Here is a 16,731-nt window from a genome sequence, read left to right as displayed (position 1 = left end):
CTACGAGTATGTAGTCAAGTAGTTAGGAGGAGTTAGAGCAAGACAATTGTGATACTCATGGTCTCTTTCCTTTAAACAAAAAAGGACTCAAAATAAAATTCAAGTATAATTTAAATAAAAGATAAATAAAACACCACAAACCAAGTCAACAGTATTTTGGGTGAACAGTGTGAACCATTTCAAAAAGCTTGCCTCTTATCATCACAGCCTGATTAAAAGCTACTTCTGTAACACTCCTGGAGGTACAGCAGGTCTCCACTAGGATAGTACTTTAAAAACTATCATGTGTACCCCTAATTACATACTGAGGTCCAATGAAGGTCAAATAGCTCATCTTATGATCTTGTACTAGTTAATATAGAAGCAACCAGATAGGGATAAAGTAGGAAGAACTTTTTTCAAAAAGATGAAGCTGGTAGACAACTTACTAGGATGAGTAATTAAGGTAATTAAAGAAGAATTATGGACTATGTACATCACCTTTACAATAAAAAAACTAAAAATTAAAAAAGAATTATAGGCCGAACTAAGTAATCAAAAAGTTGGACACAGGGAGATAGAAACAGTTTAATAGAAAATTCATAAATATCTGTACAATTCAGTTATTTAACATTTACATATTTATAACAATATAGACATTGACTACTAATTTAAACATTATTATAATATGGGTAGGATGGGAAGGGAGAATGAATGACTGTAAAAAGAATAAAGAGAGGTATTAAAAGATAAAATTTTATGTTATATAATGAGAAGTTCATAGGAAATTCTAAAATGGAAAACTCAAGACGTAGCAATAAAAGTATGTAAATAGTAGTGGCAAGCACCAAAAGAATCAGCTAAAATAGTAAAGCTATGTGAAAGCATAATGTGATAAACATTAAAATGTAACCCACTGAGGGCTTTTATTAATAGAGATATGGTTAAGTGCTATGGCAGCGATCTATTTGGATATATCTACAGTGGTACTTGTTACAGTGGCTTCATATTTCTATCATTTGTGTACAAGCTACGCAAAGACATTTACCATGTCTGATTCACTTTTCTTTTTTTTGCCAATGTTTGTGTTCTTTTTTTTTTTGCCTGTCCTGGAGCTTGGGACTCAGGGCCTGAGCACTGTCCCTGGCTTCTTTTTGCTCTACCACTTGAGCCACAATGCCATTTCCGGCTTTTTCTATATATGTGGTGCTGAAGAATCAAACCCAGGGCTTCATGTATACAAGGCGAGCACTTTACCACTAGGCCATATCCCCAGCCCCTGATTCACTTTTCTTAACTGATCTTGGCATACTGACTTACACATAGTAGCTACTAAAAAATTAATTTGCTAAATAAAAAAAAAACCAAATATGATTTCGTTTCGAAGTCCAAAAGTAAGTTTATGGATTTTCAACTGCCCAGAAACTTCTTTTTAAGCTTGGCAATGCTCTTGCCTTATGAAGCATTCCTTGTACATAGACTGAATTACTAGGAAGCTGGTAATGGGATGCATCATAGAAGATCTAGAATTGCTTTTGGAGATGGTCAGTGTCATCACTTTCAGGTTCTAACAGCAACATCAGGCATCTTGCATAGATGGTATTGTTTACCATGTCAGCAATACCAAATTATTGCTTATAGGTAATGGTAGTAATGTTTTCAATGCACAAGCTCTGCAAAGTGATTTATGTTGTTCTAGGATAGGTGTTCTCCAAGCCTGTTTACCCACACTATCAGAAATTTGTTGACCAATCCATATTTTCTTAAATAAATAAAAAGTGGTTTGAATTACTGAATTGCAACCATAAACCTTATTTGGATAGACAGCTCTATTGACAATTCAGTGCCTGGCCCATTTTACCAGTTACTGCTTGGCAAACCCTTCAATAATTTCAGTTTTATAATCTTTTTCAATGATCTATGCGCAACTTGTCCAGTATTAAAACTAATGAAAAATTTTATTATTTCTACTAAATGACTATACTAAAATTTGCAAATAGCAGGAGCTATAGCGATAGCCCAGAAATAGTGTACTTGCTTAGTATATATGAGGCCCTGAGATAACAACCTCTTAAAAAACGAATAAACAAGTAAATAAATAAGCGTATGGATGAATAAATGAAATATGCAAGCAGTGAAGAGTAGTTACAGATATTAACTGGCAGGAAGTAACAAAGGTATTCAGGACTTAAATGTTCATTTTGTAGTTATTAGTTGATTATAGTTTTGTCAATCGTGGGACTTGAATTCAGGGTTCAGGTACCATACTTTGTTCAAGGTTTGCACTCTACCACTTTGAGCCACAGCTCCACTTCTGGTTTTCTAGTGGTTAAATGGAGATAAGAGTCTCATGGACTTCCTTGCCTGGGCTGGCTTTGAACCATGATTCTCAGACTTCTCAGTAGCTAGGATTATAGGCATGAGTCACCAGCACCTGGCAGTTGTATGATAGTAATTATTAAAAATTCTGGTCTTAGAACTTACAAAGTTTGACAGTACTGTGGTTTGAACTTAGTGCTTTGCGCTCATTAGACATCTGTACAACTTGAACCATGCCTACTTTTAAAAAAAACATCCTGAAGTTTGAGATTTAATAATTTTTTTTATTGCTTCATCAAGAATATTCCCAAGTTAAACTATCTACTTTTTCTTTTTAAACTGAAATGTAGAGATTATGATGACAATGATTATTACTAGTAAGAGTTGATTTGGCTTGATTCATACTAAGGAGCCAGTAATTTTAATCATTATTGCTTTTGGAGGGAAAGGGAGGATACTGGTCCTGGGGATTGAACTCAGTGCCTAAGTTCTGTCCTACTGAGCTTTTATTTGCTCAAGGCTAGTACTATACCACTTGGGCCACAGTTTCACTTTTGGCTGTTTTGATGTTTAATGAGAGGTAAGAATTTCATGGAAATTCCTGCCAGGGAGGGGTTTTGAACCTCTATCCTCAGATCTCAGCCTCCCAAGTAGCTAGGATTATATGCTTGAGTTACCAGTGCCCAGCCACTACTGCTTTTGGATGTTCATTGTTTGAAGTCATCTTGGGGCTAAAAATCTGTGAGACTCTATCTCCATCAAAAAATGTGGCTCAAGGGGCTGGGAATATGGCATAGTGGTAGAGTGCTCGCCTCATATACATGAAGCTCTGGGTTCGATTCCTTAGTACCACATATACAGATAAAAGCCAGAAGTGACACTGTGGTTCAAGTGGTAGAGTGCTAGCCTTGAGCAAAAATAAGCCAGGGACAGTGCTCAGGCCCTGAGTCTATGCCCCAGGATGGGCAACAAAAATAAAACAAACAAACAAAAAATGTGGCTCAAGCCAGGAGCTGGTGGCTCACACCTGTAATCCTAGCTACTCAGGAGGCTGAAATCTGAGGATTGTGGTACAAAGGCAGCCTGAGCAGAAAAGTCCCTGAATAAATTACTCAAATAAGCCAGAAGTGGCACTGTGGCTCAAGCGGTAGAACACTAGCCTTGAGAACAAAGAGGCTCAGGGACAGTGCCCAGGCCCTCCCTGAGTTCAAGCCCCAGGAGCGGAAAGCATGGCTCAAGTGGTAGGGCAACAGCCATGCTGGGGGCTTGAGGGTAGGAGGGCAAAGAAGTTAACACATCTGCTTTTCTTTTCTATTACTTGTATTCTAGAACCTACTATACAATACCTAGTATCATTTTAAAGAAATGGATCAAAACAAAGTGCTAAAAACACATGATAGGTAACTAAAGGACTCATACGGGTTGAATAAAGTACTTATCCATCAATATTTACTCAATCATTCATAATCTTGTTTCCCAAAATAACTGCATTCAAATGACTAACGCTGAAATCCTCAAAAGTCCGGAGTCTGATTTTTGCTAAGATTCAAAGCAACAAGAAAAAGCTAACAATGTTTTAATTTTCACATATACATGGAAATTTATTTTAAAAAACCCACTTATTAATGATATACTGTATGATTTGTGTGTATGTGTGTGCGCACGCATGTGTTTATACTGGTACTGAGGCTTGAAGTGGGGGGGTGCTATGCCTTAGCGTTCTTGCTCAAGGCTGCTCTCTACTAAAGACAGAGCTCTACTTTCTATGTAATTTTTAATACATGTAAATGTTGTATGATTGAGTTAAACTATCTCCTCAAATATTTATCTCTTCTTTATGGCAAAAAAACCATCCAAAATCCTTTGTTTTACCTTTAGATATATATTATTCACATATTCACTATCTGCAGCTATCCCACTATTAATAGCATTTCAAAATTTAATTCCTTGTAACTCAGCAATAAAGCAATAAATATTGCCATCTGTTTCCTTTAAAACCTAGAATTCCTTTTGAGTGTGATTATCAACATTTTTGTTTTAAATTATGCCAAATTCATTCTTCTGTGATGGGACCTTTACCTTAACTATGTCAATCAATTTGTCCTAAGCCAAAGGTACTATATATTTAGCATAGTACATGCTATGTATGTTAGTTGTATGAATACTGACTCTGAATAAACTTGCTAGTAGTGGTGTAACAGCATTTAACAAATCAAAATTATTCTGGTTGTGCTTTTTCCTCTTATCTCCCACATACCTAATATAAAAGGATAGACATTTGTATTTACACCATTGTTAGTGAGTTGTCATAAACACTCCAATTATTAATGTTTCACTAAGTTATATATTACTGTTACATAAAAAAGTAATAAAAGAAAAACAAGTTTGGCTCGCATTTTAGCAAAATTTAAATCATCAACAAAATTCAAGTTAGCTTTCTGGCTCTTGATTTATAGTTTAAAGTTAGAGATGGCCATATAATAACTCAACTTACATTTTAAAAAATGAGTTGATTTCATAAGTTGACTACCATTAAAAGTCAGTCTTAAGCTATATAAAAACTGTGATATTTATATCTATGCTTATGAATCTTAGAAGTAATTTTTATTTTAATTTGTTTTAATTTTTATTCAACTGACTGCCAATACATAGGCTATATATCCATGCCATATTCATGTAGTGATTCAACAACCAAATTGATAAGAAATCTCTCCTAGAGTTTAATAGAAGATTTTCTATCAACTATCCTGGTCCTACTACACATAGGTGTTCACATCACATAGGTAATTTAACTGAAAATACAAGATATGTACATTTTATATTTGTTTTCTTTTCTTCAAGTTCAGTTTACCATGCATCCAATCAAATCTGTCATGTACATAAAAAATAGGTAAGTCACCAGAATAAAAATGATGAAGGGCCAATATTAATGTCTGACTTACCAAAGTTCATTAAAGAAGCAACTTAATTAAAATTTGCTTTGACACTGCTATCTTTAGCCACAAATTCTGGAAAGCCAATCTCTACTATGGCGAACAAACAAAAGAACCAACTTTTTTTTTTTTTAATAAGTCTTATAAAAAGCCACACTGTAATTTCCTTCCTTTTTTTTTTTTCTTTTGTCAGTCCTGGGGCTTGAACTCAGGCCCTAGGCACTATCCCTGAGCTTCTTTTGCTCAAGGCTGGCACTCCACTATTTGAGCCACAGCATAGCTTCAAGCCTTTTTCTGTTTATGTGTTACTGAGGGCTTCATGCATGCTAGGCAAGCACTCTACCACTAAGCCACAATCCCGGCCCTCTAATTTTCCTTAAGAGAAAAAACAACAACAACTGAGTTGTTACTCTTCATTTGTTTTTAAGAAATAAAGGAGAAATCACATTGTGTTGATTTGTAGTAATATTAAAGGTGATTTTTCTAATGAAATGCCTTGTCACTATATATGCAGAACTAGTAAGCAGAACTAGAACTTTTATGATCATGGACACTAGCATGCTCATTCTAAAGTTCATCAAACTCATTCCTTTTTTTGACAAATGCTTTTACTTATAGCAGTGATTAGGAGTGTTTAAGTAAGAATGATTCATTAGAATCTGATCTCTTAAAAATCTTTAAAACTCTGACTCTATTGGTAATGTATTAATTTAAAAATGTTACTTTGACCAAAAAAAAATTCTATTAGTGACTATTAGCTCTCAAAACACTGATGATGTCTGATAATATGGTGTTATGTTATTATCATTCAATGTTATACAAATCAGAGTTAAATAGAGTTATTAAGCCCCAAATGGACTCTGGCTGGCATAAAAGCAACTTAAGTTGGGGTGAATAGTAATTTAGTTAAAACTAGTATTTGTAAGGATCTTATGACTTCAATCTGATTTTTGGTATCCTTGAAATTTTTCCCTGCTATGCTAATTAGGACTCTAAGCATATGAGTTTACAACTTACAGGTAACTTAAAAAAACACAAACATCAGAAATAAATTAAAGAACTCCAAAACTGGCTACTAAAATTCTTATTCAAAGTATATTAAATTAAGACCAATGATTGCCATGCTAGTTGGCTTTAGCTCATTTGGGAAACATATTTTTACTTTTGCTTTAGGTAAAAAATAGAAGACAGATTTCATAAATATTGTGAGTTCTTAGTCATAAATTTTCACTGTTACACATTGATTTCAGATAAATATTAATATGTTGTTCTATAAGTTACTTATTGTCATAAAGAGAAACAAACTGTTCAACTTGGGATATACTGGGCATTTTCAGAGGAATGAGAAAATCAACCTTAGGTTCTTCAAATGAGAAACAGTAGTTACAATTTTGATAAATCAAAGTTTCATGAAAATTTGGTATAGCTTATAACAAACTATTATACTTTACTATAATTACATGCTTTCGAAAACAAGTTTCTATAAAAATTAGGAATATAAATAAATCTGAGTTCTATGTACTAAGAAAAGGCAGGGCAAGAATAAAGAGTAGAAAGTAGAAAAATTAAATTAAAAACACTAATGTAAGCGAATACTGTTTCCATATGAACATCAAGATGCCAAGGGACCCAATACAATCCTCAGTCTAACATTTTCAATGGCACAGCCTAGTGATCACACGATACTGGTGATACTCTCTAGTTACCCCTGGCAACCTTTCTCAACTGTAACGATGCTACCCTACAATAGCTTTCACTGGCCAGCTTTCTCTTCACTTAGCTGAATGCTCTGGGACCATCTGCGTCGGCAAGCATAAAAGGCCAGCCTGCCTGTGGGCCCGTCACTCTGAACACCACCTCTCTGACCCTGATTAAATACAACTTTCAATCCTTTTTGTCCTCCCTGTTGACTTCTCCTATTAAGGGAGCCCTTTGACAAAGAAAGCGGAAGAGTGGACTAACTGCCCCCAAGAAAGGTGATGTCTGATACTGCTCAACACAAGGATTAGCAAGCCAATACATAACAAAAGCAAGTTTAGGGGGAGGGGAGAGGTAAAGAAAAAAATGGTTTTAGCTAGAGCTTTGACTAATTCAGTAGGTACACAATCCAACAAATAGCTATACAAGAGGCCTTCTTTGAGAGAAATAACTATAGCAGAATAATTTGGAGAGATACCTTCAACATCTTGACATAAGGCCATGACATTGAAAAAATACCAGATATTTGTTTTTATACTTGAAAGAGAAACTTATAACTTACGACAGAAAATATGAGGTGAAAATGAGATGCAAAGAAATTATAATCATAACTTACTGTTCTACTAATAGACATGATACCCTGGTTTATTAACATTAAACTGGTAACATTTAACTATTTAAATAGGGTGGAAAAATAATCTACCACTCAGGAAAGAATCATTTGCAACTCCTCATGACACAAAGAGTTATAAGAACTTCATTTGGAAGGATGAGCTGGTTTTAATATCACTCTGATAGAGGCTTGTAAACATGACCCCAAAGTTCTTCAAAGTACTCAGAATCCACCAATACAGCAGATCAAGATTATCACCTTTAATAATATCATCACTTTACAAGAAACCGATAAAACTTTTCTGCCACCATTACAGATCAGCTGATAAATGAAGGTCTGACTTATTCAACCAACAAATGAATAATGTAACCTCATAAAACCTTGAAATAAATATAACAACAATAATAAAGCAATAGCCACCACTGAAGGGACTCTATTCACGTTTACTTAAAAGTCTAGCCTATAACCTTGAGGATGTGGCACAGGAGCAGAGCACAGGTCCTGGGACAATACTTCAGTACCTCAAAAAAAAAAAATAAACAAAAAACAACAAAAAAAATAAACTAAGAGAAATCTCTTCAGCATATCTTCTTCTTCAAAGAATGTCCATTAAGCATTGAGAAGTCAAGAGAGGTATGTAGAAAAAGGAAAAGGAGATTCCCAGGATGTGTATGAATTTCAATACGAAAACTAGAAAAATCCTGAATAAATGAGGACAAACTGGTCAAGCCAGGGAGGAAGGATACATACATATAAGAAAATATTGAAAGTTGATAAACAGCATGCCAGATTCTTTCACGTAATTTAATTCATTTAATCTTCACCATTTTTACAACGCTGAACTGAAGCTCATTATGAGGTTTGAGGATAATCTCAACAAGGCTGCTCTGTTACAAGAAAAGTTAGAATCTGTTTGCTTGCCTCCAAAGCCTTTGATTCTACCTACCATAATATTATGCTGCCTCTCTAGGAGTAAAGTAGTAAGACGTTCCGAAGATGCAGGGCTTAAGCAAACCCAGTAGGCCCATAATCCACACATCCCTGTCAGCACATTTCAACAGAGCTACAGAAAAACAGAGCAATGCTTGTTTAATCCTATGAATCATGGTGGCATCTGAGCTGATAGTGTTGAATCCTGTAGAAAAATCTATGAACAAAAACATTCAGACAATTCTGCAAAGAATTCCTTATTGCTGGATTTCCTGAGGCTTGAACTGATTCCTACAGGGAATGAGGTAGAAAAATGTTTGGTACAGAATCTGGGACTGGATGTACAGAATGAAGAACTGTGCTCCGAAGTAGCATCTGATATAATACTGGAAGGAGATCAGTATTTCCCTTTTCTGTGGTTAATGTTCTTAGAGGTTCTCTCTACCAAAATACTCAACATAATTATGCTACAACCAATAGGAACTAATATCTACTCTTAGTTGGAAAGTCCAAGGATTATTCTCCTCTCTAACAAGAAGCTATCAATCAAATATGTCATAGTATGTTTTAGTAATGAATCAAAGTGACCCAGGCTACTTTGGTGTTCTAATGGTGTTGTTAAATTATAAGTATTGAGATAAGCAGCAAAAACGAATCATCAGTCACTATTGTTATTAGCTCTTTATAAACACATGCCTTCTAGATGCCATGTTAACAGGTCCTAGAAAGAAAGGTTAATGCCTCTATCTTTTGGAGGGGGCAGTAGACCACGAACATAAAAAGGCAAAAACAATGTAGAAAAGCATGTACTTAAATCTAACAAACATTACAAAAACTCGGTGAAATGAAAAATCAAATGAGGTCTTTTATAGAACAAGATAGAACTCAGAAAATCATGAAGGAAATGTGGAGAATGATAGAGGTTGGTAGAAAGTAGAAGGGTGATTAGTTTCATCAGAGTACAAGGAAGTAATGAGGGATTAAACATAATAGGGCAAATTTTTAGTTTTAGGAAATAACAAGGGGGAAATATATTCAAGCAATATTTTAAAACATTAACTTGGCTCTATTAAGTATAAAGATAGAATAGTAGAATAAATAACAGACTATGTCCTCACAAAAATTATTTCTTTTAAATTTATTTTTGCATCTTTGATTCTTATACTCCATTATAAACATCCGTAGAATTACCTCAGGTAAACACACTGAGGGTAAAATGGTTATCTATTTATTATCTATCTATAGGAACAAAAGATCAGAGAATAATTTGAACTGAAATACTAATAACTTTTTCATTATTCCAAAAAAAAAAATAACGTCCTAATTTTAAGACATTTTGAGAGGCAAAAATATGGTTGGCTTAACAATCTTGCTGCCTTTCTTACCCTCCAATTAAAAAGTATATATATATATAGGAGACTGGGCATTAAGAACTCTGGCAGACAGAATGAAAAGACCAAGAGACCTAAGGGAAATTACCATATTCAGGAGTATGAGCAGATAGAGTTCCATTAAAAATAAGAAAGAAAGAAGAAAAAAGAGAAAGAAGGGAGGAAGAGGGGAGTGGGGGAGGAGGGGGGGAGGAGGAAGCAAAGAAATTAATATATGTGTGGGTCCATCATTACTAGTTGGAGTAAGTAGAGTAAACTTTACAAAAGAAGCAGTTGACCTGGCTTTGAAAGTTGCATGAATTCTGGAAGACTAAAAAGAAACAAAGCACTACAGGTAGGTAGGTATGAGGAACAAAAAAGGTAGTAAAATTCAAAGTATTTTGTACATGGCTATAATCTAACATTCACAATAACAGGTTCTTACTTTTATCATGACATGCCTCTTGATTCTATCATGACATTTAGATGGAGTCACATGATATACTTTGACAGTATCTAGCTATATGTTATCCAAGTACCTTCTAAGAACTTAGAAGGGGTCCTCAAACCAGAAATCTCTGGCTCTTAAATAATGACAATGGGTATGAAATCTGGATTAACCATTGTTGCAAAATGACAGTTAATAACAGCATCTGAAGGAATATTTAATCTCCTAAACAATACAAAATTCCCTACCTAAAAAAACCTGCAAGAAATATTACTTTAACTTTCAAATTATTTTAATTTGTAAGTATAATTTACATATCTAGAAACTGGGTAGTATGATAATAAAAGCATTACATTTGAAACAAGTGACTTCACTTCCTGAACTTATTTCTTCAAACATAAAATTAGATTAATACATGTTCTATCTACCTCCTAAAACCGTGAAGATTATATAAAACATGTGAAAGTGTTAAATCTCATAGTATAAAGACACAAATATATTCTACTATTATTTGTTGGCTTATATGTATATCGTGTCAGTGAAAACTAATTTTAATAGATACATATAGAGAAAAGAGTTGGGAAACAGATTTTTATGAAAATGTAGTATTCTTCAGGCTTGTGATTCATCTTACTACAGCTACTACTTCCAACTTCATTTTTCTATCAAAATTGAGACCATGGCTTTAAAGTCTAATGCACAATTACTATTTGGAAATAAAACATTTTTAGGAATAGGAAAATAATCACTGGCACTGATATCACTACATCTACACAGATACATAACAGGCATTAAAGTTTTCAATAAGCTGAATTAATTAAAAATGGTTTGATGGGAAGTAGAGCACAGTGGTAGCATTTGCCTAGTTTTGTGAGAGGCTTGGGGTTTGATCCCCAGCACTGCAAAACAAAACAAGTTTAAGTACAGTAAACTTAAATGCAGTTAATGTAACCAGTCCTTCACTGAAACACACACACACACAGACACACACACACACAGACACACACACACACACACTTCATTTCTCTCTACTATGATAACTCTTCAAAATTTTAATTTGAAACTCAATTAATGAGCAATGACAATCTAGGGAAGTTACTGATGTCAATAATTTTCTTAGAAAATTAGAAAACATCATTAACAATATATCATTCTTAGAAAGTTAGAAAACATCATTAACAATACTTGGGGAAGGGCTAAGTGAACTAAGGAACATATAATATTGAACTCACAAAGTTGAGAGTATAATGGTGTTTTTCAGGGATTATGGTTGAGGTGATACTGGTCAAAGAACACAAATTTTGTTACATAGGAAAATAACCTCAAGCCACCTACTGTACAACATGGTGACTATAGTTAATAACTACGTATTGTATAAGCAAATCTTAAGTGTTTTCATCAAAAAGTACACTGTGAAATAATGCATGCTAATTAGCTTGATTGATTTAATCCATTCACAATGTATATATATTTTAAAAAATATTACACATGAAAAATAGATTTTTCGCAGTTGAGATAAAAAGTACGTATTTATAAGATACATTAAAAATTTATGTAAGCTGGGGGTATGGCCTAGTGGCAAGAGCACTTGCCTCGTATACATGAAGCCCTCAGTTCGATTCCCCAGCACCACATATACAGAAAATGGCCAGAAGTGGAGCTGAGGCTCAAGTGGCAGAGTGCTAGCCTTGAGCAAAAAGAAGCCAGGGACAGTGCTCAGGCCCTGAGTCCAAGGCCCAGGACTGGCAAAAAAAAATTAAAAAAATTAAAAAAAATAAAATATAAAAATTTATGTAAAATATGACCACTTGTACAGAGAAAGTCTTTTTTCATCTTTGTAAGAGTATATTCTTAAATTACTAACAGAATTCAGGTCAAATTTAATAAATTTATTAATAAAATATGTTATAACAAAAGATTTATTGGGGAAGTGGGAGCTATGGCTCAAATGGTAGAGTGCTAGCTTTGAGCTGAAGAGGTCAGGGACAGCGCCCAGGCCCAGAGTTCAAGTCCCATGACTGACAAAAAAAAAAAAAAAAAAAAATACTGGAACAAGTTATTTCTCTCCCTCAGAGGATGGTTCAGTTTACCATGCCAGTCTTCTAACACTATGGCATATTACTTCATATCTACAATTCATTAAATACTTAACAATACATTCACACATATTGCTAGATATAGCCATACAAACATAATGAATTGGGTAAGACCATTATGTTATTACTGAAGACTTGTGGTTTTCTGTGATTTCAGTTAGCTTTCTCATGGTCATATACTGGTACATCTGTGCCATCTAGCCAGCCTGATTCTTTCTTGAGCTTTTTTCTATCTTCATATATCTAGTTCCTTCTGAATATCTCTAATTACATAGTCTACAGACACTTCTTATTAAATGTTAAAAATTAGAGTCTCCTCTAATATTCACCATTTGCAAGAATGGTAGCATTACTGTTTGTCTAGTTTCAAAAGTAATTGACTCTTTAAGTTTGACCTTCCCTTACTGATCCACTGGTATTCTCTACTCTTCTACCAAAGTTGACTCCCACATTGTGAACTGGCCATGTCATCATCCTACATAAATCTCTTCTAGAAACTCTTAAATTTTCTGATGATATAAAGTCTTTTATAACTTAGTCCCGGACTACCACCCCAACTTTTCTGTACTACCTCTATTCTCCATATTCTAGCCACTTCTTATATCTTTGAAAAAACAACCACTATCAGGCTATATACCTGCTATCCCCTGAATATACAACATGGCTCCCTGCTCGTTCACATAGCTTACTAGCATGTATCTCATAGGTTTCACTTTAGTTTTCCTCCATGAAGGTTACTCTTTCTAAATTTCCTATATGCATCACAATATCCGGCCCTTATATCTACCAATCTGTTTGTATTCTAAGTATTAATTAGTTGTCTGACCCATGTTAAGTTATGAGATAGCATCTTGAAGGCAGTATTACATTTCTATTGCTTAACATTGTCTACTGCACTGATGGATATTAAACAATAATTTGGGTTTCAACAATAACTTACTGAGCTGAATCTGGCTGACTGTTAAAACTCTGCTGAGAAATTCATATGTAGTCTTCAATCTGAAAACAAAACAGCTAGTTCTCTAAAACAGGGAAAGAATATTAAGTATTAAAGAAGGGTACATATTCTATTGGAGCATATCAAGAAGTGTGTAAGAATTTGGAAACCATTTACTTTTAACTACATTATATATATTTATATTTGTTATTCAAGAAATATACAACCATATGAATTTACATATTATAGATATTTAAACATGATTCTTTTAAAATATTTGATAAGGCCTTATCAAATTTTATTTTCTTACTGAATTTGCAGTATAAAATTGGGAATAATTAGTACAGGTTTAGGCTAGTCATAGCAGAAGATCACAATAGCCTAATAGCTATGCCTTTATGAACAAATAAGATGATGCTAACTAAATGAAATGAACTCCATGTTATGGAAACAAGTGTTATATCACTGTTGTAATAATTTTCAACATGCCATGTAAAACCGTAACTTTTTTTGGGTTTCTCTTGTATTCCCTTCTTGTGGTTTATCACTGTATACCGCTATCACTGTATCTCATCTGAGTGCCCTGTATACTGTACATATGCGTATTAGAACTAGGGGAGGGAGAGGGAATATTAAAATCGAGAGGCAAAGGATAAAATGACAAACAATTCCAAAAGCAATACTTACAAAACATTTGGTGTAAACCAACTGTACAAGTCATTGGGGGGAGAGGGAAAGGGACAGGGAGGGGTGGGGGGAAAAATGAGGGAGGAGGTAACAAGTTGAACAAGAAATGTATTCACTGCCTTACATATGAAACTGTAACTCCTCTGTACATCACTTTGAAAATAAATAAGTAAATTTTTTTTAATGGAGCTTGAGTCATTTTATAGACAACTTTTCTGCTGAGATATAGCCATCATGTTATGGGGCTTCTTACAGGGAAATTAACTATTACAAATTATTCAATGGAACAAATGCTTGCCCCTATTCCTTGCTACTCACTAGAAAAAAAAATTCAACATTGGATTCTATTTCACAGTGAATGTATAGGAAAACACAGTAGCCTTCCCATACCAATCATGGTAGAACTCATATTGTATAGCCATAGCTAGAAGCAGAGCAAAGCATCTACCAACCAACTTATAAAGACAGAATAAAATTTTCAAATGTTAGATTTTAGCTGTTTTTTTTTTGGTTAAAGAAAACAATCTTGGTAAAATCCACTATCATTCATTCCTTATAAATACATAAAGATTAAAGCCTCCCTCATTTTCCAAGCTTAATATATAGTATTTAAAACACTAAGAGTTGTCTTTCAAAGAACTCATGGATATTTTGTTTTAAAGGTAATCATTTTGCTAAATAAATTAATGCATATTTATGTAATAAACTGAATTAAGAAACCATTTTGTCTAAATAAGATGTAGCTGTTATTATACTATGGCATATATTTTAGAAAGCCCAAGTTATTCTAAATAAGAAGTGTTTCTACTGAAAAGGGGTTGGGGGGCAGTTATATTTTTAAAAAAATTCCAGCACAATGGGTGTTCATTTGCTAATACTTTGTTCCATTAGTACTTGACCCATAAAACAAAGAAGCAGGATTATTTTTGCAAAATGGCTAATGAAAGAAGTAAAAAGATTGTAAATCAAGCTGAGAAATAATCATATGGGACTATAAAGCACATGGAGGAGACAATAGGAATACCTAAAAAATGCCTAATTTAAGGCAAATTCTTGTTAGTGGAATATAAAATGAATAGAATCAGTCACATTGTACTGGATAGTTTGGAGACACAGCAGACAACTCCACATAATGTTCCAAATTTTACAGCAGTGTTAATGACACACAAAAATCTACTCTTTGAGTAGTAACTAAGGAAAACATAAGAAGCCAAGCTAGACTAGTTAGTGTTTGGATATGAACTCTGGTCAACATTTTGCTGATAGTGTTCTTATGTAAAGATTGAAAAGGTTTCTGTAGATAATTTGCTGCTGTTTTCAAATCAACCATGTCCTTAGAGAAGCAGGCTAATGCCCTTGTAGTATACATTTCAATTTAAACAGCTGTTCCACAGATTTATATGTATGTATGTATATAAACTTAGCTTTAACCCTGAATGCATGGGTCTTCAGCAGTGTTTTCTGTAGTCCTTTTAGTTTACTAATAAACTGCAGAATGTAGTTTCAAAAACAAAGGAAAGAGGAAGCAATTTTGGTGCTCTTTCTGAACCAAGCTCTTTCAAAAGGTATTTTACACACACAAAAAAAGTTTGAATAAAAAGCTTCAAAACACTTGTAGGAAACAATATAGAATGTTGAAAAAATTCCATAGTATTGGCCTAATCAGATGGATCTACTGTCAGTTTTATTCCAAAGATTTAGAATTTTCCATGCAGGCCCTTACTAGTTAGTCTGCTTTCAAATTATATTAAACTTTATAAGATGCATCCTATGACATCAAGATAAGCCAATATGCATACAATTAAAATTTAAATAAATTGCTCATTAATTCCTTTAAAAGCCAAGCTACATGTATGTTCCTAACTTTGCTAATGACTGTAAATTTCCAACCATAATTCTTTTCTGTTTTAGCTAAAAAGTTTAATATAATAATTTGAGAGTTTTCTCTCAAGAAATGTGCTTTGTTCCTCTGAAAGAAATGTGCTTTTAACAAAATAGATGTGTGTGTGTGTGTGCGTGTGTGCGTGTGTTGTGTATACATACATGACTCCCATGACTGCTGTTCTTTAATGGTATTTCCAAATGTGAGGGTCAAACATGTCATTGAATCTGGTTTTCCTCAATCCAAAAACATTCGGTGGGCTGAATGAATTGATTTCTGAGGTTCAAATGTAAGTTCATACTTTTGTTTAAGCATATGTAAATATTTTAATTTGAAAGCAATTCTTAATAGGTAAATTAATATGGAAATATAAGCTGTAAATATAAAATACACAATTTAAAATAACTTAAGGCAGAAAGCTCTAGACTTCCATTAGTATCTCTTGAAACAATTACAACCTGTTTTTAATAAGAGCTTCTTCACTCTGTCATCCTGGCTTTCTTGTATTTATATCAGAAAATGTGCTATGAGGAAGAAATTTAAATGCTCTATATAGACCACAAAAGTTGATGTAAGTACAGCATTAGCTATACAAATAATAACAGAAGGACTTATCATGTCCAGGATTGCATGAGCATACATTTGAGAGCATGTCCCAAGTACTGTGAAAAGCAAGGAAATGGGCCATACATACAGTACAGAAATTACTTAACTGAAACACAAGGGACCTATTTGTAACTCTTAATTCAAAAGCTAAACATCACATATATATTTCCATTTACCACAGAAACATTTAATTTACTTAGATCATTTGGCAAAAACCCACGTAATATAGAATT

At 33.8% G+C, this 16,731-nt stretch overlaps 1 protein-coding gene across 5 annotated transcripts in view; it reads right to left on the bottom strand.

Annotated features, from left to right (window-relative positions):
• The window catches only part of Zcchc7 (zinc finger CCHC-type containing 7), a 194,829-nt gene that overhangs the window by 76,837 nt on the left and 101,261 nt on the right, over positions 1–16,731 (bottom strand). The gene's annotated exons all lie outside the window — the stretch shown is intronic.

Source organism: Perognathus longimembris, chromosome 1, assembly GCF_023159225.1.
Source record: "Perognathus longimembris pacificus isolate PPM17 chromosome 1, ASM2315922v1, whole genome shotgun sequence".
Taxonomy (NCBI): Eukaryota; Metazoa; Chordata; class Mammalia; order Rodentia; family Heteromyidae; genus Perognathus; species Perognathus longimembris.
The sequence above is the reverse complement of the archived record's forward strand: the minus strand, read 5'-3'. Positions and strand labels throughout refer to the sequence as shown.